The sequence below is a fragment of the Physeter macrocephalus genome, chromosome 9 (assembly GCF_002837175.3).
Source record: "Physeter macrocephalus isolate SW-GA chromosome 9, ASM283717v5, whole genome shotgun sequence".
NCBI lineage: Eukaryota > Metazoa > Chordata > Mammalia > Artiodactyla > Physeteridae > Physeter > Physeter macrocephalus.
The window spans coordinates 65,134,805-65,156,817 of record NC_041222.1 but is presented as its reverse complement, the minus strand read 5'-3'; the positions used below and the strand labels follow the sequence as shown (position 1 = coordinate 65,156,817).

At 44.5% G+C, this 22,013-nt stretch overlaps 1 long non-coding RNA gene across 1 annotated transcript in view; it reads left to right on the top strand.

The window, feature by feature from the left end:
- The first annotated feature begins 8,997 nt into the window (after positions 1-8,997).
- Positions 8,998-22,013, top strand: part of LOC102982574 (uncharacterized) — a 21,532-nt gene continuing 8,516 nt past the window's right edge. Inside the window, exon 1 of the long non-coding RNA XR_447584.2 lies at positions 8,998-9,086. This is a non-coding gene — a long non-coding RNA (uncharacterized lncRNA). The remainder of the gene's footprint in view (positions 9,087-22,013) is intronic.

Below are 22,013 nucleotides of genomic sequence, written 5' to 3'. Positions count from 1 at the left end.
CATTTCTTCCAGGTTGTCCATTTTATTGGCAGATAGTTGCTTGTAGTAATCTTTCATGATCCTTTGTATTTCTGCCATGTCAGTTGTTACTTCTGCTTTTTCATTTCTAATTCTGTTGATTTGAGTCTCCTCCCTTTTTTTCTTGTTGAGTCTGGCTCATTGTTTGTCAATTTTGTTTATCTTCTGAAATAACCAGCTTTTAGTTTTATTGATCTTTGCTGTCGTTTCCTTCATTTCTTTTTCATTTATTTCTGATCTGATCTTTATGATTTCTTTCCTTCTGTTAACTTTGGGAACCCCTCCATCTTACAGATGAGCAAATTGAGACCCCAAGAGAATATAGTGACTTGCTCAAGGCAATGCAGCTATGCTCTTTTCTCATCAGTATCTTCTTTGTAGCATTTTCCTTCCAAAAGAAAACTCAAATTCTCTAAGATTCATCCCACTTAAATGGTAAAATTCTTTTATCTGTATTAAAACTCTTACAATTTTTATAGACTAATTTTTCTGAGAAGTCAGGACACCTTATAGTCCTTTTCTCTCATTTCACAACATATTAAGTCAGGGACGTGGGCTCCTGGGGACAGTTAATACTCAGAAGGTATGGTATGACTTGTTCAAGATAAAAAGGAATTGAGAACATGAGCTGGAAGTGACTTAGAAACCAAATCTATATTTAATAGAAGTGACTTTTCAGAGGAGACCCAGCAAAGAAAAGGCTTTAGATGTGGGAAATTACTATTAAAATCACACTATATGTAGGTTACCAGGGAGGAGGACCTATTTGACTCTGTGAAACTTAGACCCAGTTTATTTTCTTACCCTAATCCTTCTGCTTCCACATCTAATCAAGGCTAAACCATGCCACATATATCTTTGCTTTTAAATGATTTCCTCACTGTTTGTACATAATACTTCTATTTGCCATCTTGTGTTACATAAACCAACCAAACCAATAAACAAATCAGTAAATGAAAGGCCGATCTCCAATTCTCATCTCTTTTGCTATGATGTACATACTTCCTTCTGTCTTCAGTTGAACAGGAAACAGGGTCTCCATAAACCATCTGGTCTTTCTCTGGACTTGGCCAGGCAGAGAGAATGCAGGGTTTCTTCTCAGAGACAGAGCATTTGTTCTTTCGTACTTTCTTGACTGTTCCTTGATAAACTATGTTTGTTAAATCTTTCTATTTTATTCCATATCTTTGTATTTGACCCTAAAAGCCAGTATTCTGCTGTCTTTGTTTTATGTTTCCTGTTAACAATTTCCCCTTGGTCTGAATGGAGAGTGTCACGGAATTAAAAACTATATGGGGATTGGGACAAAACATCAGTTGTAGGAACTGGAAGATTTATAATCTTAGGTAGAAAGTAATAGGAAAAACCTTGCTGCAGAAAAAACAAACAAACCCCAAAATAATCCCAGAAAAGTCATACAATGATTTGAGATTTGTGAAACTGTAGCAATGTGAGTGGACATTACACTTGAAGAGAAGGTTACTGACCAGAGGATATGAGTGATGGATAATCCTTCATTTTTAACTTCAATTCTAGTTTCCTCTGGCATACATGTCAGAGTAGTAATACGCTCATGGTGGTTTGTGTTGAGAGAGCAGTTTTGGCTTCTCCCTACTTTATTCTTATATGAAAAGGTCATTTCCTACCACTAGAGATGAGAATATGTCGATGGTGTTCTCTCTTTTATTTTCAGCAGTGTATCTGTGATCTTTCCAAATGATTCATGTATATAAAACATTAACATTATGGGGTGGGGGAATGTTCTTTCTTTCCTTTTTTTAAAGAGTTTTAAGTAGCAGTGGCTCCCAATTCTATAGTGTGACTTTGGGTGGATAATTGCTATAGACTACTGTAGACCTTTGTTTTCTTCCCCCTGTAGAGGATTGACTTTAACCGTTCTTTCTCCCCTGCCAAACCTTTGTTCCGTGCATGACATTTCAACCCCACCACTTCCTGAGTTCTATTCTGCCAAAGAAAATTGCATTTTCTATTTCTGGATAAAGCATGGTTGTTTGTGTCAGTCAGTTTAACACAATACACCAGTTCTTATCTGTGCAGAGGAAGCACTAATAAGATTCCAGCAGGAGATGTGTCCTGAGCCCATGACCAAGCGTCCCATTGGGCCCGGAAGACAGAAGCCACGGTAATCCATTACCGACAAGGCTACTTAGTGGTGATGTAGCACCTTTTTGTCTTGGAGACCTCCAGGTAGTAAGAAGTCCCATTTCCTGCCCTATACACTCATCCTGCAAATGATACATGGGTGTGAAAGAAATCGGCTGTGTGGCAGAGTGGAAAGGGCAGGTATTTTGGCTAGTCTGACCTTGCTTTTGATCCCTGCTCTGCCATTTACCAGCTCTGAACCCTTAGTCATATTACATACCCTTTCTGAGCCTCTGGTTCCTCATGGAAAATGAGGATAAAGATACAGTTTCTGACTTGCAGAATTAGTAGGAAAATGAAATGAGATAATGAACACGAGACTCTTAGCACAGGGCACGCTCCACTGCAGGCACTCTAGAAGTAGCTATTGTAATGAAAGCGCTCCTATTGGTAAGAATATATTGCATTATGATGAAGTAAGCAGTTCTTACTGTGAGATGTCTTTTGGTTAAAATAGAGGTATGGACCTCCCCCCTTTTTGTTCCATTGAGTAGATCAGCTGTGGGAAAAGTTTGATTTTTCAAAGAAATCAAAGAAATATTTGATTTCACTGCTACCTTATACCTTAATTCATTAAATTGTTTAATGAAGGCCTACTGGATGCTGTGCACTGTTCTGGATGCCTGAATCTAGAAGAAAAAACAAAAAAGCAAAGAGACAATGTGATGGAGAAGAAAGAACACGGGTTCCGGCGTGGGCGAACCTAGCGTCCCATTCTGGCTCTGCTATTTACTAGTACTCTGTGATTTGGGCATGTTATTTAACATCTCTGAGACTAGTTTGTGGATTTCTAAAATGTGGATAATAGTACATGCCTCACAAGGCTGTGATAACAGATATAAGGCAGTTGTAATCTGGGATGATATTCAAAATATTTACTAACCAGTATGGGAAGGGCATTGACTAATCAGAAAGAACCAACTGTAGAAAACCAGTAAACTAATACGTATCAGTGTATCAGTAGAATACAAGCCCTTCTAGACACCCTGCTAGAAGCCCAGTGCCTAGCATCTAGTAGGGAAGAGCCCAGGTTTTAGTTTGGGGGTTGGGAATTGTACTGTTTATATTTTTAATTTTCTATATATTGTGATATTTTGACATCTTAAAAACCCTTCTGGCTGGAGAGAGACTGGCCCTTCAGGGACTAGCCAATTCTTAGAGATAGCAAAGGGCTCAGCCGGGAACATGCCTTTGATAAAGCAGACTAACCAATCCAGAGCCATACGTCCTCCATCTGACCTGGACACCCCAGGATGCAATATTCTCCTACCCTAATCATCCCAGAGCCCCCTACCAGACAACTAGGGACCGCCGTATAGCTTAAAGCCTGAAGATACTGTTCAGACTAGCCAATCCTAAAATGTTTGCCCTGCCTTGCCTTTCCTGAGGAAACCCCCAGTTAAGACTCTGTTCTAGACTTTTCCTTCCTCCTGTCTTCTGCCTCTTGACCGACACCCAGTGCTCCCCCCTGAGACCCTATGCGGCACATGGTGCCTCCTGTTTCTGGGTCTTGTAAGTATAATCACCTTAGTTTTCCTGAGCCTCTCCTGACTGACCATCACATAAAGAACAAAGAACAGGAGTGGATGTATAAACGATTGCCATACAGTCTGAAACATGCTATAATGAAAGTGCATAAATGGACAAAGTGAGCACAGTGTAGGGAGCCACTAACCTAACTGGGGGAATCCAGAAATGATAAAGAAAAGCTGAGCATTGAAGGAGGAGGAGGAGGGTGTGTCAGGACTGAGATAACCATGCAGAGAGAAAAGCCTGCCCCACAGCATGAAAGTACACACACATACGACGTGTTTCAGGAGGCATAGGGTATGGTGGGCTGGGAGGGGGTTCAGGGCTGGGCAAAGGATAAAACTGGAGATGTAGGTAGGGGCTTGATCTTGAAGGACCTTTGAAGCGACGCTGTTGCAGTGTGAGAAGCCATTGCAGAGAGGGAGAGGTAGGATGGAGGAAGACCCGTGAGGGAGGTGGCTGTGTCAGTCGGCGGTGAGACACGAGACACTGAACTGTGGAGGGCATCCCATAGGCAAGCAGGGTACAGACACCTGAGATGGGGTCCAGTCATGGACTAAATGGAACCAAGTCAGTGATTGGATATAGTGGGGAGGGAAGGAAGCAGCTGAAGACAACTTCTGGGTCTAGCTTATGTGACAGCTGCACGTCGGGATTCCAGAAGAGAGAACAGTGTTGGAGTAAAGCGCTTCTCTCCTGTTTGTGTAACTGCATCATTCCCCTGCCTACCAGGTCAAGGGATGCTTTTTTTTTTTTTTCTGTCTCACAGCTGTAAATATTTCATGCCAGTGGCCATGTTTCTGTTTTATTTTGGGAATGGCACTTCAGCTGGTTTTTCAGTTTAAACGACTCAGGAACTGAAGGGCCATTTTTGTCTTCAGGGGTATGTTTGGTGCCGAAGATGGTAGACAGTTGGGTGTGGGTGAGGACAGATAGCGCCTGAGGTCTTGCAGCTTAGAAGTAACATCTAGTCATTTGAGGATAACACTGCCAAAGATGTGTGGGTGTATCTTTGAAGAAACAAAACAAAACAAAAAGCATGACCAGCAATCTGATCTATGCTAGGTGTCTATAAAAATCATTATTTTATTTATTGCCTTACCTCTTATGGAACTGCCTTACTGGCCTCAGAAATGACCCCTTTGTTAAAGTAAACTTCCCCGTTGCTCTCAGGAGGTGGTTGGTCAACTTGTCAGTTGATGGGGTTTGAGGGGAGGGGTTTGGGGTCACTGTCCTGTTACACCGATTCATTTAAAAATTGGCCTTTTGTTTCCTCTCTTCCCCATCCTTGGTGGCAGCCAGTAATCACGCCCTCCCGGGGCTGAGGAGCATGCAGAAAGCTCCTGGTTTGTGTGATCCGGCAGGATCATTTCCGAACAGAGAGGCTGCACACAGGCCAGGCCCTGTTCTCCCCTTCCTGCTCTGAATGCTGAAACAATTTCAATGAGAAGATGGATTTATAAGAGGGTTCCTGTCTTATCATAATGGGAGCCTATCCAACTTTTTTTTTTTTTGCGATACGCAGGCCTCTCACTGCTGTGGCCTCTCCCGTTGCGGAGCACAGGCTCTGGACGCGCAGGCCCAGCGGCCATGGCTCACGGGCCCAGCTGCTCCGCGGCATGTGGGATCTTCCCGGACCGGGGCACGAACCCATGTCACCTGCATTGGCAGGCGGACTCTCAACCACTGCACCACCAGGGAAGCCCCTATCCAACTTTTTTATTCTAAAGAGGTTTGCAGTGGTATCTGGGGAATTTTCTTGACGGCACAATTTTCAGTCGTTTGAAGTTTCCATTTTTTAAAAAACCTACTAAGAGCCAGTCTTCTTATGGCTGTATGTCATTCACTCCTCCTGCGGTGACTCCTGTGAGCTACATTTATTGAGCTCTCCCATGTGTCAGGCCTGCACTAAGCACTTCACGTAGGTCATCGGAATTCACCTTCACAGTAGCTCTGTGAGGTAGGACTGTGATCACCTCCAATCCTCTGATGAGGAGCCTGGAGCATAGAGAGGTAAAGACACTTTGTTCAGGGTCACTTGGCTCTAAGAGGTCGGCTCAGGAGTCCAACCCAGATACTCTTAACTGCAGAGTTTGCACCCTTAGCCTTGCCAGGTAGATAATGCACATGTTATCAATTCTAAAGAAGATGAACCTGAGACTTAGAAAGGCTTAGAATCCAGAACCCAGGTCTCTCTGACTTTATGTTTTGTCCCAGGTCACCAGTTGTCTCTGCTTATACCCTGTGAACAAAGCAAAGCTGTATATGAACTATTTTATCACTGACTGGCCCTGAATCCTGGGATCTTCAGAGGGAGCTGATGAAAGTGGTGTTGGTGTATGATGTGGTGATGCTTCTGGTCTTACATCTGATTGCACCATATTCTTTCTCATCCTTGCTGATAGAAAGAACATAAAGTGAGAATATTCGCATCACAAAGTATTAACTATTAAATCTCAGAGTCAGTTTGGGCCACATTACTGATCGCTGCATATCAAGTGCTGTGTCATTAAGACCAATATATGGGAAGATTGCTACCTCTTTCTTTGGAGTTTACAACCTTCAGAGAAACACAGGACAGCTATTTATTTTTGTATTTATGCAAATTACATACACATACAGAGTGTTAAAACATAAAAACAACATATGGTTTAAAAGAATTTCTGTAAGTGCTCCAGGCACCTCCGGATACAGAAATAGCATGTCTGCTAATAGCGTGGGTTCCTCAGCAATCAGAGATCGCAGCCTCACCCACTCCCAGAATCTGTGAGATGAGGGGTTCTTTTAGGGAAGGGTACCATTCCATATTTACACTCTAGCTTTCCAGCTTCATTCATGCTGACAAATTGCCATTTTTAAAGAAGGTTGATCTGGTGGATAAGGGGAGACACTGGAGGTGACAGAACAGGACAGAGCAAACCTCGCTTGGAGGATCCAGCCTGTCCTTGAGTTGGAACTAGCCTAAAACACTGACCTATATTGTAAAGAAAATTTGACACACTTAGCAGAACTTGAGGCTCAAGCTTTCAAATCAGAAATGTTTAGAGGACTGCGTAGAACCAGCTCCTAATGAGCCTAATCATCTCTCTTGCTCATCAGGCAGAACAGATTAAAAAAAATTTAAAGAAAACCAAAGAGGGAAGATAAGAAGGAAGAATGAACTGAGCGCTATCAGATTCCATCTAGTGCCAGGGTTGTGGTTTCATACCATATTGGTAACAACCGGGGGGGGAAGAGAGACTATTCTTAATTTCTTGTCATAGATGAGGAAACTGAGGTTTTAGGGTTTAAGGGATTTTCCCAGGATCATGCAGCTAGGAAGCGGTACTCAGAATCTGTATCCAGCTTTTTATGACACAAGGAGAAGTGTGTTCTTTTCCTACCGTAAGTGGAAAGCTTTCCTGAAAGACCACAGCACTGCCAAGGGGCCTTTGTAGTCTCTGGGTACATCTTGCATTGATACTTGGCAGAAACCGTGGAAACCAAAGGTGAGCAGTGTGGCCAGAGCCCGGCTGGGGACTTCGGTTCTCCCTCCTTGTGGGCTGCTGGGCGAGAAGGACACACATCAGGCTTCATTTGTTCTTTGCACCACAATGCAGCCTCAGTGCCTGTAGTGCAGAAGGCAATTAATTTTCCCAGTATTCTCTAATTTTTGGCATGGGCTGAATGCAGCCAGAGAGACTAAGCCAGGATTGTATCAAGGACTTCTGCCTGTGTCTGTGCGAAGGGATGTGCAGTTGCCATAGCAGCAATCAATCTGCTAAATAACTGGTAGCATAAACTGATTCAAAGGCAAAAAGACTGATTTGGGTCAGGGAATCGCACTCTATAAAAAACAACGTCTCTGTGACTTCTGAGGGTTTTTTAGCCTTTATGGTTGGCCCTAGAAATGCACAGTGAGTGAATGCTCAGAGGCAACAGGGGTGTGTGTGCCTCAAGAGATGAGCACTATGCTGTTTCTGGGTAGTTAGAATAGGGAATTCCGTGGAACATGCTGTAAAATTGCTCTTCTGCTGCATAGCAATTCCCAGAGGCTTAGGACCAGTAACTAGCAAAAAGATCATGGTATCCAGTTATTGAGTTCTCCCCATGTCCTGGGATGCTTCTCAGTGCATTACAGGCATTTGGTCAACAATCTTGCAAAGTGGGCTTTATCACCACCCATCCACACTTGTGGACACTGTTGTTAATATGCCCAGACTTGGGGAACCAGCCAGGGGTGGTGGATTCAGGATTCAATCTGAGATCTGCTTGATGCAGCTGCTAGGCCCTCTCCACCCTGCCACACAGCTTCTCTTCCTTGGACTTTCTCAAAAGGAAAGGACATTTCTTCTTGGCCACTCACATAGCAAGATTGCAGTGTTCTGATTATGCTTTGTATATTGTGAAATGTTTGCTAATTATTTTTAATCCCACGTGAAAACTAAGTCTTAGGGCAAGAGGACTTGGTGTTCCCAGAGCTAGCGCTGCCCAGTTTGGGTGATTCAGGTTGTCATGCTGAAAGGAAAAAAAAAAAAGCTATTTTTTCTTTTACTCTGGTTTTTAGAACAGTACCAGGTATCTTCCTATCTCCATTTTGGTGTAGCCTAGCTCTTGGGTAAACTTGGGCTAGGAGAAAGCATTTCTGAACCATAGTAAGAGGTGGCACGATATAAAGCAGAAAGCAGTGGCTTGATGTCTATGTTGAGATACGGGCTCTTCCACTTTCTAGCTGTGTGATCTTGGGCATTGTACTTCTTTCGGCCTAGTCTCCACTCTGTAAAAAGGGGATGATGGTGATGGTGATACCACCTAACTCTCAGTTGCCTAGGATGCTCTTTGGAGTGAGACAAAGGTAAAAATTGCCACACAACTTTAGGAGTAAAGATGCCTGCAGATTCCTTTGCATCAAGGAGTCTATTCCCTCATCCATGAATCCCAATTTTTAATTTTTGTTCTTTTGCTTAGTGTCTCTGAATTAAATGTTTGTAGAATGAATAAAGTCTAGGAAAGCACTTCAGAGAGTGCCTGTCACATGGTTATGGTTTAATAAATATTAGTTTCTTATTTAAACAAAGCTTAAAAATTATTCGATCATCCTTCGCATCTTTAGATCTAGTTTGTAGGTGCTAGTTAGACTTGGTACTCCAGAGGAATTTGAGCCCTGGGAGCCCAGAGGAAGGAGATTAAGCCTTGCCTTTGTGTTTTCTGTTCCCTATTTCTGACTCCGTGACTGAAAGTCCGGAGGTGAGGCGAGCACTGAGCTGGAATTCCTGTCTCACCTTTCCAGGGTCCGCTGCCACAGAGCTGGCTCAGGAACTCTGGAAATGAACTTTATGCAGTGTGCAATTTGACTCTGCCGTGCCAGCTGGAATACACCTTTAGGAGCTGAGTAGGTGAGTTCATTTGGGGGATCCTACTGTTTTTCAGCCTCTCAGCTGAACGATCATTTCTGGTAAAAATATAGTCTTCGAGCCAGCTCTTTTCATATGGACTGTCAGTGGTTTATAAACATCATACAGGCAGGGCTGGGCTGCATTTTGAGCTTGTGACCTGGAGGTGAAAGTTCTGCCCATTCCTTCTAATCATTCTTCTTCATGAGGTGGTAGTTTTGCACTGACTTACAGCCCCTCTGGTTTTCTGTGCAGGGCCCTGCTGCAATTTGTGGCTTCAGAATAAGTGCTCAGTTTTTTTCCTGTGTGTGGACATTGATTTTTTTTTTTTTTTTAAACCTGGAATACAAACGGAACCTGTGCCCGCTATCTGAATATCTCTAATTAGAAGACTTGCGCAGATCTACCAGTTGACTTTCATAGATTGAACCCAAGTCTGCCACTGCGTTGGAGGGGAAATGAGATTTCCTTGCCTCCCAAGTTATCTTCAGCCTTTTGTCTGAATGCAGACACGTTTCCCAAATTCAAGATACAACGGTAGGTAGGGAAGAGTTGCTGAGAGCCCGGGGGCAGGATGCTGTCGTCACACAGGTAAATTATCTGTGCTGTGAGAAAATGGGGCAGCAAATGAACCATGAGTCTCCTTCACTGGGAGGTCATGTATGTTCTGGTGCCACACCAACCAGCTTCTCTGATTATGGTTAGAGTCGAGGCTGCCATTCATGCCTTCCCTTTTTTTTTTTGTTCCTTTTCTCTTTATATTCTGCTGAGCGTTGTTTTACTTCAGCTTCTCTGTATTCTACCAATTAAGCCCCAAATTGGCAGCTAAGACAAAATACAAATGAAAGGAAGGGGGCGGTGAGAAAATGGACAAAGGCAAATGAGAATAAAGATGAAAATTACTCCTATCTTCCCACGCCGTTCCCCTCCTGGCGGCTGCGTTGAGCAAAGGAGAGACTGAGCGTTGCATGGCAAGGAACCAGTAACTTACCAGGGTTGAATCCCTGGGCCGTCTTGACTGAAACTGTGCGGGGGGCGACGTCCATTATTTGAGCACGTTTTGTCCCCATCTCCCCTTCGCTGCTCCAGAGCACACCTGGACTCCCCCACGTGTAACAGTATTGAGCAACATTGATCAAGGCTTACTCTATCCCAGCTTAAGAAGCATGTTTCCTAGGGAGACCAGGTTTCAGACTTAGCTTGAAAGGATGATTATGGATTTTGGAGACAGATAAAAGGGGAAGGGCAGGCCTTAAGACGGGAGATTATGCATAAAGGCGTACAGCTGGAGCTTGTTCTGGATACCCATGCGATGCAGGATGGTTCTAACAGAGGGTAGGTGGCGGTTGAAGCTGAAGTTAAGGAGGTAGGCAGGAATGACGCCGTGGAGAGTGAGGTGCCAATATTAGAGGTCTGGGACTTTATTCTGTAGACACTGATACATGAAGGGCATTAGCAGTGTCTAGTGAAACCATGTAGGACATCTGCAGCTAACCCACTCATGGCCTATAAAATCATAGTCTACTCTGGAGGCCCCTGTTTCCTTTCTCCCCCTGGTGGGTATCACTTAAGGTTGGTCCACTGCTGTAAAAACACACCAAAGCTCAGTCACTTCGTGCATCTGCTCCCTCACATTTAGTCTAATGCGGGTCAGAGCAGATGTGTGTGCAGGGTTGGTATGACTGTGCTCATTGCAGTCATTCCTGGTCCCAGACTCCCCTAGGAATGCCATTCACATTGATTATTGGCCAGAACCCAGTTTCAGTTCTGCACTTGATCAGTTGCAGGGCGGGGGCTGGGAATGTGAGGAGGGAAGGTGGTGCCAGGAAACAAGGAAGTGAGATTTGGTGAACACCTAGCTACAGTGTACATGCATATGACTATAGTTAACAAAGACTTTCACTTTTCAAGGGAGGCATCACCCAACCACAAGTTGGGCTTTCTGGTTTGGGGACATCCCATTGTCACAACTATTTATTCCTTTATGAAATTCAACTAATTCAGTTTGGGTTTATCGTCTGGCTTATTCACCTAGATTTTCTATTTCGGCTCCTTATAGAGAATTTGTTTTTTCATCTTTGTCCCTTCCCTACTTGGTAAAGCTCTTACAGAGTAAAAGTGTTTCTACCTTCTACTTTCACTCTATCGTAGAAGTTATGATTGTGAAGCAACCTTCAAATTGCAAATGCAAAATTGAATATTCTATCGAAATAGTTTTCTCTATTAATTTAGTGAAATCTTAAATAGAAGGTAAATCAGAAGCCTGTGAAAGGCTGAAAAACAGGAAGACAGTGTGTTCAGATCACGTTTATAATAGAAGAAACTGCAAAAATTATTTCAGTTTGATTGTATTTATCTTTAAAAACGTGTGACTTTATTGGGCCTTTTATCCTAATCTGCATGTGTAACATTTGCTGTTTTCACCCTGTGCCCAACAAACTGATCAGTCTGTCAAGTAAGTCATATATTTCGTTTTGTTCTGTCACCTCCACACGTTTATTTAATTCTATGCAATCAGGAATGTGTTATGGAGAACATAATTAGCACTGCCAATGGACCAGCAGTGAGAGTGGTGCATCTCTGTGTGTGTGTTGGGGGGGTGGGGGGGAAGAGATGCTGCTGGGTAAGGAAATAGATTTTAGTTTCAAATTACACAGGGACTGTTGTAAACCCAAAGGTTAGGAGTTGTTAAAATACAAAATATATTTGGTAATATCATCTGACAATAGGGTTTTCTGGTTTCTCTTTTCATCCCTTCCATCCTCCTTCTCCCCTCTTCCTTGGCAGCCCATCGGTTTAGGAGAGTCACAGTGAGAGATGAGGCACTAGGCAGCCCCTTTACCGCAGGATAACTTTCCCTAAAGAAAAGCAGGTTGTTAACTCCTATTCATCCTTCAGATCTCAACTCAAGTGACACTGCCTTGGGGAAGGCTTCCCTCACCAATGAGGCTAGGCGTGGAGCTCCTGCAGCCCACTTCCTAAGCATCCGTGTTCCCCATCCAATGCGGAACATGCTTCATTGTCTCATAGCAGTCTTTTTTTATTTTGATATTTTTTAAAATTAATTTTTATTGGAGTACAGTTGATTTACAATGTTGTGTTAGTTTCTGCTGTACAGCAAAGCAAATCAGTTATACCTATACATATATCCATTCTTTTTTAGATTCTATCCTCATATAGGTCATTACAGAGTATTGAGTAGAATTCCCTGCTCTATGAAGAGGTTCTTTTTTTTTTTTTTTTTAATTTTTTAAAAAATTTGTATTGGAGTATAGTTGATTAACAATGTTGTGTTAGTTTCAAGTGTATGTACAGCAGAGTAATTCAGTTATACATATACATGTATCTATTCTTTTTCAAATTCTTTTCCCGTTTAGGTTATTACAGAATATTGAGCAGAGTTCCTTACTGTATAGCACAGGGAACTCTGCTCATAGTACTCTTAAAGTTATCTTCCCGCGATGATCTGTTGTCATCCTGGTACCTAGCACAATTCTTAGCACATAGTTGACACTCAACATATATGTTAGAATGAATGAGTGAATGAATGAATGTATAGTGTAAACAGGAGAGACTTTAGAAACAGGCACACCTGGGGTTCTCCTTTGACTCTGCTGGTTCTTAGCTTCAGGCTGGTGGGTAATTTATTCAATCTTTACATGACCCAATCACCAGAGCTGCAAAATAAAGATGGTAGGTCCTAATTGCATGGTGGTTCTGAGGATTAAGTGAGACAATGGACATGCAGCCCCTGTGAGAATTTCTTATCACAGGCATGCAAATTAAATATCAGTTCTGTAGTCCATGGAGCGTTTGGAGCAGGAAAGTGACAGCATGAAAGTGGTGCTTTCTGAAAGATGGATCTGGTGGCCTGGTGCAGAAGAGCCAAGCCAAGGGGGTGAAGAAACTGCTGCAGTGTTCTTAGTTTGAGGAGAGGAGGCCTGAACTTATTTATAGTTACAGTCTGAGATGCCATCTCTGGGCGGGGCAGGTCACTTTGTTGAGCTATTTAAGTGGCACATGAACGTGACAACCACTCAATGAGCCACCTTACTGAGCTGTTGGCCATTTTGCCAACAGGTGCTGGCTTGAGTTAGTCAGGCTCATAACCAAATGGGGAACAGGGATTCATTTAGATCCTCTTTAAAAAAATGAGTTTATTTTAAGGATATCCTGCAAAGGAAACAGGAAGATTGTGAGGATCCAAGACAGTTACTCTCTCCCTCTGGACTCTCCCCACTTCACTGTCACGGTGGGCTGGCTTCCCTCTGTATATTTACTCTTTTATTTCTTGCTAATGACTTTCCAAACTCCTCTAGTCCATATCCCACAGGTAGCTGTTTGTCTTAGTTATCATTACCCTGTTTAGAGCGTGTTTTGTGCTAGACCAGCTCATGGGTCTTCAGCCTGGCTGGGAATGAACATCCTTTGGGCTTTTTATTCTCCTTTACAAAGAAAGCCACTGGGGTAAACTAGAAAGGGACATTGGGGATGGAAGATAGCATGACCGCCGTGCTTAGGACAGAGCAGTTGAGAGGGCACCACAATGTCCCTAGTATTATTGGAAAAACTGGTCCTATCCATTGGCATAAACATAGGCCTGCTGTGATGGCAGGGGCCCAGCGACATAAGCAAGAAAAGGAATGTGGCTTCAGGAACATCTCACAGAAAAGGTAAACAGGAGCTCATCAGACAGAGTATACTGTGGAAAATGCATTTAGTACTTCAAGAAATAATTATTGGTGCCTTCTTTGTGCCAAGCACTGTGCTAGGTACTGAAGACACAGTGGTGGACAAGACAGAGCACCTGCCCTCGTGAAGCTTACATCCTAACGCTGGAAGGCAATGAAAAGGCAAGGAAATAAATATGTGATATAATATCAGGTAGAGATAAGGCTAGGAAGACAAATATGGTAGCATAAGAGGTCACTGGATAAGGCTGATCCCCAATCCCATTTACTCTTCCACATGGACACAAAGATAGACTATATTTCCTTGCAGTTCAGCTGTGACCATTTGACTGAATTCTGGCTGTTGAAATGTGGGGAAGAAGTGATGTGTGCCACTTCTAAGCCTGGCCAATAAAAGCTTCCTACTTGCAGACCTCCGGGCTCTTTTCCATTTTGGCTGGCTTGGATGGAGACAACTCCCAGGAAAACCTTGGGCATCCTTTGTTAAAAATAGTGGAGCCACAGGACGGGATCACTGCATGGAGGAAAGCTGCCCTACTAGGCATGCCTGCATTTTATAGTTACGTGGGTGAGAAATAAACTTTAATTTGTTAAACCTGTGGTTCTCAGAGTAGGGTCCTTTGACCAATAGCATCAGCATCGCTTGGGATCATGATATAAATGCAAATCCTTGGGCTCTGCTCTAACCATACTGAATCAGAAACTTGGAGGGGTGGGCCCTGCTATCTGGGTTTTAACAGGCCCTCCAGATGATTCTGATACATACAGTTTAGGACTGTTCTAAACCCTGGAGGTTCTGGGTTTTATCTGTTACATGAGTTGGTATTATTTTTAACTAATACAGAGAGTAATTTGAGTGGTGGGGGTAGGGTTAGCAGTTTGAAATGGAGTGGTCATGGAAAGCAATTGCAATGAACTTGAGGGAACAAGTCTGGTGTATTTGCATAAAAAAGGAGATCAGTACGGTCAGAGTAGAATGATTATGGGGAAAGGGTTGGAGGGAAATAAGATCAGAGTGGAAAGCTGAGGCCTGATCACATAGGGTCCAAGAGGCCAGGGGTGGGGCTTTAGATCTCTTTTAAGTGCAGTGTGATTTATTTATTGAACAAACTTTTTGTGAGTGATTTTTTTTTATTGTGGTAAAGTATACATAACATAAACTTACCATTTTAGCCTTTTTTTTTTTTTTTTTTTTTTTTTTTTTTTTTTCCGGTACGCGGGCTTCTCACTGTTGTGGCCTCTCCCGTTGTGGGGCACAGGCTCCGGACGCGCAGGCTCAGCAGCCATGGCTCACGGGCCCAGCCGCTCCACGGCATGTGAGATCTTCCCGGACCGGGGCACGAACCCATGTCCCCTGCATCGGCAGGCGGACTCTAAACCACTGTACCACCAGGGAAGCCCTAACCATTTTTAAATGTACAATTTCATGACATGAAGTACAGTCATGATGTTGTGCAACCATCACCACTGTGCATTTCCAGAATTTTTTCAGCATCCCAAAGAGAAATTCTGTATTCAGTAAACAATAACTCCCCATTCCCCTCTTCTTCCCAGCCCCTGGTAACCTCTATTATACTTTGTCTCTCTCTGAGTTTGCCTATTCTAGGTACTTCATATAAGGAGAATCATATAATATTTTCTCTTTTGTGTCTGGGTTATTTCACTTAGCATTAATGTTTTTAAGGTTCACCCATGTTAGAGCATATGTCAGAATTTTCTCCCTCTTTAAGGCTGAATAATGTTCCATTAGATGTTCTGTTTATTCACTCATCTGTTGATGGAAATTGGGTCATTTCCCCCTTTTGGCTATTGTGAATAATGCTGTTATGAACATAGGTGCACAAGTAGGTCTGTGAGTCTGTGCTTTTAATTTTTCTGGGCCAGCAGACTTTGTAAGTGCTCTGGTGCTGTGTCCTGAGACTGAGAAGGTGTGTAGGATGTGACCTGGTCAAGGCACTCACTACAGTGAGGGAGGAGACAAGTAAAGATCAGTCGTGATCTCTGAGTGATAGGGTATGCTCACGTAAAGTGCCTGGGAGGATCACCAGGGAAAGCTTCCTTCCTGGAGGTGGCTGTGCTGAGCTCAATCTCAAGGAAAAAATAGAAATTAGTCAGGTGGAGAGGGAAGGGCATTCTAGGGAAATGGTGGGGCACTGAAGCTAAGAGGTGTGCATGTGTAATCCTCTGCAGAAGCTCACGCTGGCCTCAGATGGATGAAGCGCTGAGGGTGAGATGGGAGAGAGGGGTAAGAGATGAGGCTAAGGAGATAAGTGAGGGCCTGGCTGCACAGAACCTGGCAAGGGATGTTAAGGAGCTTGACACGAATCCCTTAGGGCAGCGGTGCTTCATCTTGACTGCATTTGAGAATCCCTCAACAGCTTTAAATAAAAAAAAATACCTCCGATGCGGAGCCTGAATTCCACCCTCATAGATTCTGGCTTAATTAGTCTGGGTTGGGGCCAGGACATAGGCATTTCTGCAATTTCCTGGTATTTCCAATGTGTAGCCAGGGTTGAGAAGTACTGCCTCAGGCCATGGGAAAGCTTTTAGAAGGTCTTACGCAAGAGAGTAACAAGATGAGATTCTTTCTTCACCACTTGTACATATTTCAATGTAAAGTGAAAGTTTATGGCTGATGAGGCCTTTGGGGAAAGAGGCCCTTTCCTGTTCTCTGAGCCTCAGTTTGTTCCACTATAAAATGAAGATGCTATTTCCATCCCTCAAGGGCTGTCGTAAGGAGCAGATGGAGAGTAGAAGATGACAGTAAGGAACCCCAGGCAGGAGCCTTTTTATACAGACACAGCTTTCCATTTGCGTGGCAGGATCAATGACTGAATCCGGGGCCGAATCCCCTGGGCCTGGCGCTGTCTGGGGGTCCAGAGCTTCTCTGGACTTGGCGCTCTGCAGGCATCAGTCAGACTTTCCTTAACGGAAGACTTCACGATGAGCAGGATGCAGTTATCGTTGGTTTGACCGGAATGAGAAGTACAATGCAGCTGTGCATGATGGCGATGCAGGAGAGCAAGGCGGCACCTGCCTGCTGACTTCATCGCGGGCTCCATGCTGTGGTACCAGTTGTGTGCTGTTTGCTTGTTTCCATCTCGATCTGGAGGAAGAATCCTAGCGCAGAGCCCTTCACCTGCTCCCTTCCCACCCCATCCCAGGAGGAAGACGGGTGACTGGGTTCAAGCAGCAGAGTGAGAAGCCAGATTCTGGTTTGTATCTTAAGGCATGGCACGGCAGCCCTTAATTTTCTGGGAGGGGAGTGATCTTTTTTTCTTTATCTTTACCACTTCTGGAGGGCCTGAACCATGCCTTTGGTCATTTTGTGCTTTGAGCACCTTAGGTGGACAGGAAAATGTGTGTTCAATTGACCAAGGATCGGTTAGGATTGATTGTGCTGGAGAGAGGAGGAGGAGGATGAAGATGACTTGAGTGACCTTGAGACCTACAGAGAAATGGGGTAGGGTGGGGTCTCTGTGTCTCTCTCTCCTGCTCCTGCAAGTTAGTAATATAACGACCCAGCCCTGTCCTATGTTTGTGATCGTTGTGTGTTAAAGTTGCCTCCAGAGTAGTGAAATTCCAAGCCTCCCCTACCCACTGACAGTAGAGCAAGCTTGATGTGAGAGTATCTGGGGTAGGGCACCCAGAAACACCAGCGGGGTCGGACATATACATCTAAATCTTGCATACCCCTGAGGCTCTTTGCATTCTGAGGTCATGTGTAAAATCTAAATCGTTGCATACCTCTGCTGTCTTCCATTCATCTAGATAATTGAGTAGTTGAGAGTAATTTGCGGGGAGATTCTAGATCCAATGGCCTAAATGTTAAAGAGGGCAGCGTTTCTGTTCTCTCCAGATCAGAAACTTCATCTTGTTAGCTGGATTTATTTTGAGGTTTTGTACTGTCCTCTCCCAATAAACTGGTTCTCCATTATTTTAAAATAGCATCATGGGATTAATAGTGCATTCAGGGCAAGCATTGCAGCCTGTGGCTGTCTGTGGGTCTGTCCTGGAGCCTTGACCCGGCAGGGGGCCCTGTGATTCCTAACCTCAGTAACAGGGCCTGGCCATGCATGCACGCTCAGATGACGGGCCATCTGTGCCCTGCCTGGCGCCAACTCACAAAGCACCTCACTTGACAAATTAAAGGTGAGGAAGCCTCAGGCTTCCTTGCTTCTTATGAATGTGGGAATCAGTCCCTTTTAAGTCAGTCCAGCATGAGGAAATAGGAGAAAGAACTCTACTGCAAATATACCAGATGTGTTTTATATGTTACTTCATGGCATCCTCACTGACCTTGTGAGGCAGGTATTTTTATCCTTATTTTACAGATGGAGACATCAAAATTCCAAATAACTGAGCAACCTACCCCATCTTTCACAGCTGGACTGGTGGCACCCCGGATTCGAAGCCAGGCATGATGTGCTGGGCTCCATGCCTGGGTTTTTCAAAATGTCAACCATTGACATTTGGGGATGATAATTCTTTATCGTTGGGGGCTGCCCTGTGCTTATTGGATGTCTAGTAGTGTCCCTGTTTGTTATTCTAGATGATAATAGTACCCCACCCCAAAACCCCACATGAGACAACCAAAAATGTCCCCCTGGTGGACGAAATCACTCCAATCCCAGCTGAGAACAACTGTCCTAGAATAATACATATGTTTTCTCAATTCTCACAACAACCCCATATACTAGGTACCATTATCATTCCCCTTTTGCAGATAAATGTACAGAACCTAGAGAAACTGTGAGTTGACCCAGGTCAACTGGGTCAGCTTTGGGAATAAATAGCATCTCTGAGTGTCTTGTTTTCTCTTTCCCCAGGTTTAAAGTGGCGGATTCTGTCTTAAGACTAGGTAAGGGCAACACTAAAGTCCTTTTTCTTTGCCACTTTACCAGGAATTTGAAAAGCGTAGTGTGTGTGAGAGTAACCTGGGGGAGCTTGTTAGAATTCATATTCCTGACAGATTCAAATCCAGTCGACCTGTGTGGGTGCGGGAATGGGTATGATAAAGCACACCCACAGTGACTGGGGGTGCCGTGGTTCAGGGAACCTTCTTTGAGAAACACTGAAGTACTTTGCTGTGTTTGAAGTGACCCCAAGATAAAAATTCAGGAGGAAGAATGGAGATGACAAGTGGAAATAGAAGGGGTGTGGGATGAGACCTGACATACCACTACTTGTAGAGTTCTGTTTAATAACCACAGAGGGTGCCAAACACGTATTGTACCGAGTGACCTGCTGTGCCGGGATGAAGGGTCTCCTGTAGACCTTGGGGTGATAAGTCCGATGCACTTGCATCACTGTCCATCCCCAGCCAAGGTTGACTGGGCTGCCTAGTTTGGAAGCTTAGTGCATCCTGAAATTCTAAAAATGGTTACATTTAAACAAAAACAGCTGTGTCATTTCCCAATTTCCGCTCTATTCAGATTCACACTCTGCCTTCTTGCTTCTCTTAGAGGCGCTGGGAGGGACACAAGGGTGCACACACGCACACGCACACACACACACACACAGCCGCCTCTCTTTCACTCTCACTCACTTAGTTCATTTCTCCGTGGAGAGGCAGTGTTTCTAGTTTTCCAAAAAGGAATCACAAACAAGAGAAGCCACGCGAGCCCAGACTACAATAAAATGCTACAATATGCTTTCAAGCTGGAGCGACTCAAAAGCTGGGAAGAGAAAGTGGCAGTATAATGCCTATTTTTATCTTCAACTATAATCTATCCACTTGTAGTTTCATAGCTGTCAGGAGGCAGAAAAGGACACGTAATCAGCCCACAGCTCTCTGCTCTCATCCTCCACCCGTGTGACACGGAGGTTGCGGGATGTGCACACACACCTACTTTAAAACAGTTGTCAGAGGGTTGGATTGAACGCACACCTGAAGCCAGGTTCTTCTTCTTTTTAGAACCCATCCTTCTGTCTGTTATTTCTTGACAACCAGACAGAAGGTGAAATGTAGGTGATGAAAACCCGTATTCTGGATGCTTAGGAATAATGGTTACCATTGAATGATTGGAAGCAACCGCTGTGCACCTATTAGTCTTTTCTAGCCTTGGCCAGACTGTGCTACGGGTGTGTCCTAACCTCCTGGACACTGTTCACTCATCTGGTGACTGCCTATCCTTTAGAGAAGGCAGACATGGGCCAGTGGAAATAGCACAGCCTTGGGGTCAAGAGGCCTGAGCATCTAGCCTCATTTTGCTGTGCACAAGCTCTGTGACCTCTCTGGACCTCAGAATCCTCATCTGTAGAAAGAGGATAGAAATACCTCCATGATGGATTATTGAGAGAATTCAGCAATGAATGTAAACACTAAGCTTTATCACATGGCAGAGGCTAAGGACATGCTACCTGTTAGTAGGAGTGTTTCTGTCATTGCTGTTTTATTTGTATTCGTATTTTAGTGACGGTAGCAGCAGCAGCAGTAGTAGTGGTAGAAGAAGTCATTTGGGGTTTGATTTCTACAACTGTTGTATACTTTGTTTGCAGTGGTTACTCACCCGTACTGGTAGCGTAGGGTATTACGTGAGTCTTCCTCACGCATTGTTCCTACAGCATCCCTACAGGCAAGTCAGAGGAGTGACTTCCTTTATGGTGTGATGGTTAGAATTTGAAAAAGTCTGTGATGCCCTAGCCTTTTCCCTTAACTTGCTGGCGGATAAGGGACTTAAAAGCTTAACAGAAAAGCTGGGTCCCGTGAAAGCTCCTGCTCCCAGAGGCTTCCTTTTAGCTGTTGCAGTGACATCTCCATGAACGGAGGGGCTGAGAGTAAGTTTGGTGATGATTCTTCAGAAAGTCATGACATTGGAGTCACACAGAGCTTGCTTTAAGCACTGCCCTGCCTTTTGTTAGCCACGTGAACTTGTATATGTTGTTGAACCATTCAAGGACTCAGTTTCCTCATCTGTAAAATGATACCTTCATAGGGTTATGGTAAGGTTCCAAGTGTAAAAACGCTCTATAAACTCTCCGTGCCAGATAACCGTGAGCTAGCTTTCTTGATTATTCAAGACGGCAGAGGCGTGATCCAGCCTTTTCAAGATCGAAGTCTCGGGAAACATATTAGCTCATTTGGACCCCAAACCAATTTTTGGAAATGAGGGACTAGGGTTTTCGAGTGTAGCTTTCGCTCTGCGCTCCGCCCCTGGCCTGCACGCAGAGCCCAAGCCACCGACCGCACAGTCAGCTCTTTGTCTGCAAGCTCATTAATGCAGCCACAGCTTCCACGGAGGAGCAGCTGTTTGCTGGGGTCTGGCTCGCTGAGACGGACGCACAGGTACTGATGCTGCCCTGGAGCGTTCGCAGGATGCCAGATTGCCGCAATGGAGTGTCCATGTGCTTCTCTATTGTGATGCCTCAGGTCAAGAAAAAGAAGCCTGGACCCACCGAAAAGCTTTCACAGATTGAAAAGTGCACAGTTCGGGGGGTGTTTAGCACTTCAGCACATGCTCTGTGACTGTGCGTTCAAGGCAACATGTCAGAAGAAATTAGTCTGCAGCGGCCACATATGTCAGCCAGCTGGTGGGAGCGTTTGCCTGACACCCAGGCTAGGGACACAGAAGGAAAGGCTGCTTACCTTCAAATCCCCTCAAGGTTAGCACATTGGTGAGGTTGTCCAGTCTCCCGTGGTCCGCTCAGGTATTGCCGAGGAGAAGCGTGAGTGTGGATAAGGAGGAGTTAACTAGGCAGTGTGAAGAGAAGGTGGAATCTCGTGTGCCATTCACTCTTGTCAGGCAGACAGAGATGTGCATTGCGTGCACGGTGACGCTTCCTACCACAGCCCTGCCAAGTGGGCAGTATTAGTATCTGAATTTACAGATGGGACGTTCAAAGCTCAGAGAGGTCTTGTGGCTTGAAAGTCATCAAAATCAGAGAACTCCCCCAAAGATCTCTCAGAATCTAAAGTGTACCGACGCTCCTTCCCTTCCATGGAGCATGTGCTTATAAGGTGTTACGGTTGATTTTCTTTTCTCAACAAACATATCAGCACTTAAATATTTGATTGTCATCTTCAAAGAAGAAACTCTGGCAGGCCCTATTCCGCAAGCAGCGTTGACACCCACACCTTACTGGATTCCTGTTGGGAGTTTCCTTCCTTTTTTTTTTTGCGGTACGCGGGCCTCTGACTGTCGGGGCCTCTCCCGTTGCGGAGCACAGGCTCCGGACGCGCAGGCTCAGCGGCCATGGCTCACGGGCCCAGCCGCTCCGCGGCATGTGGGATCCTCCC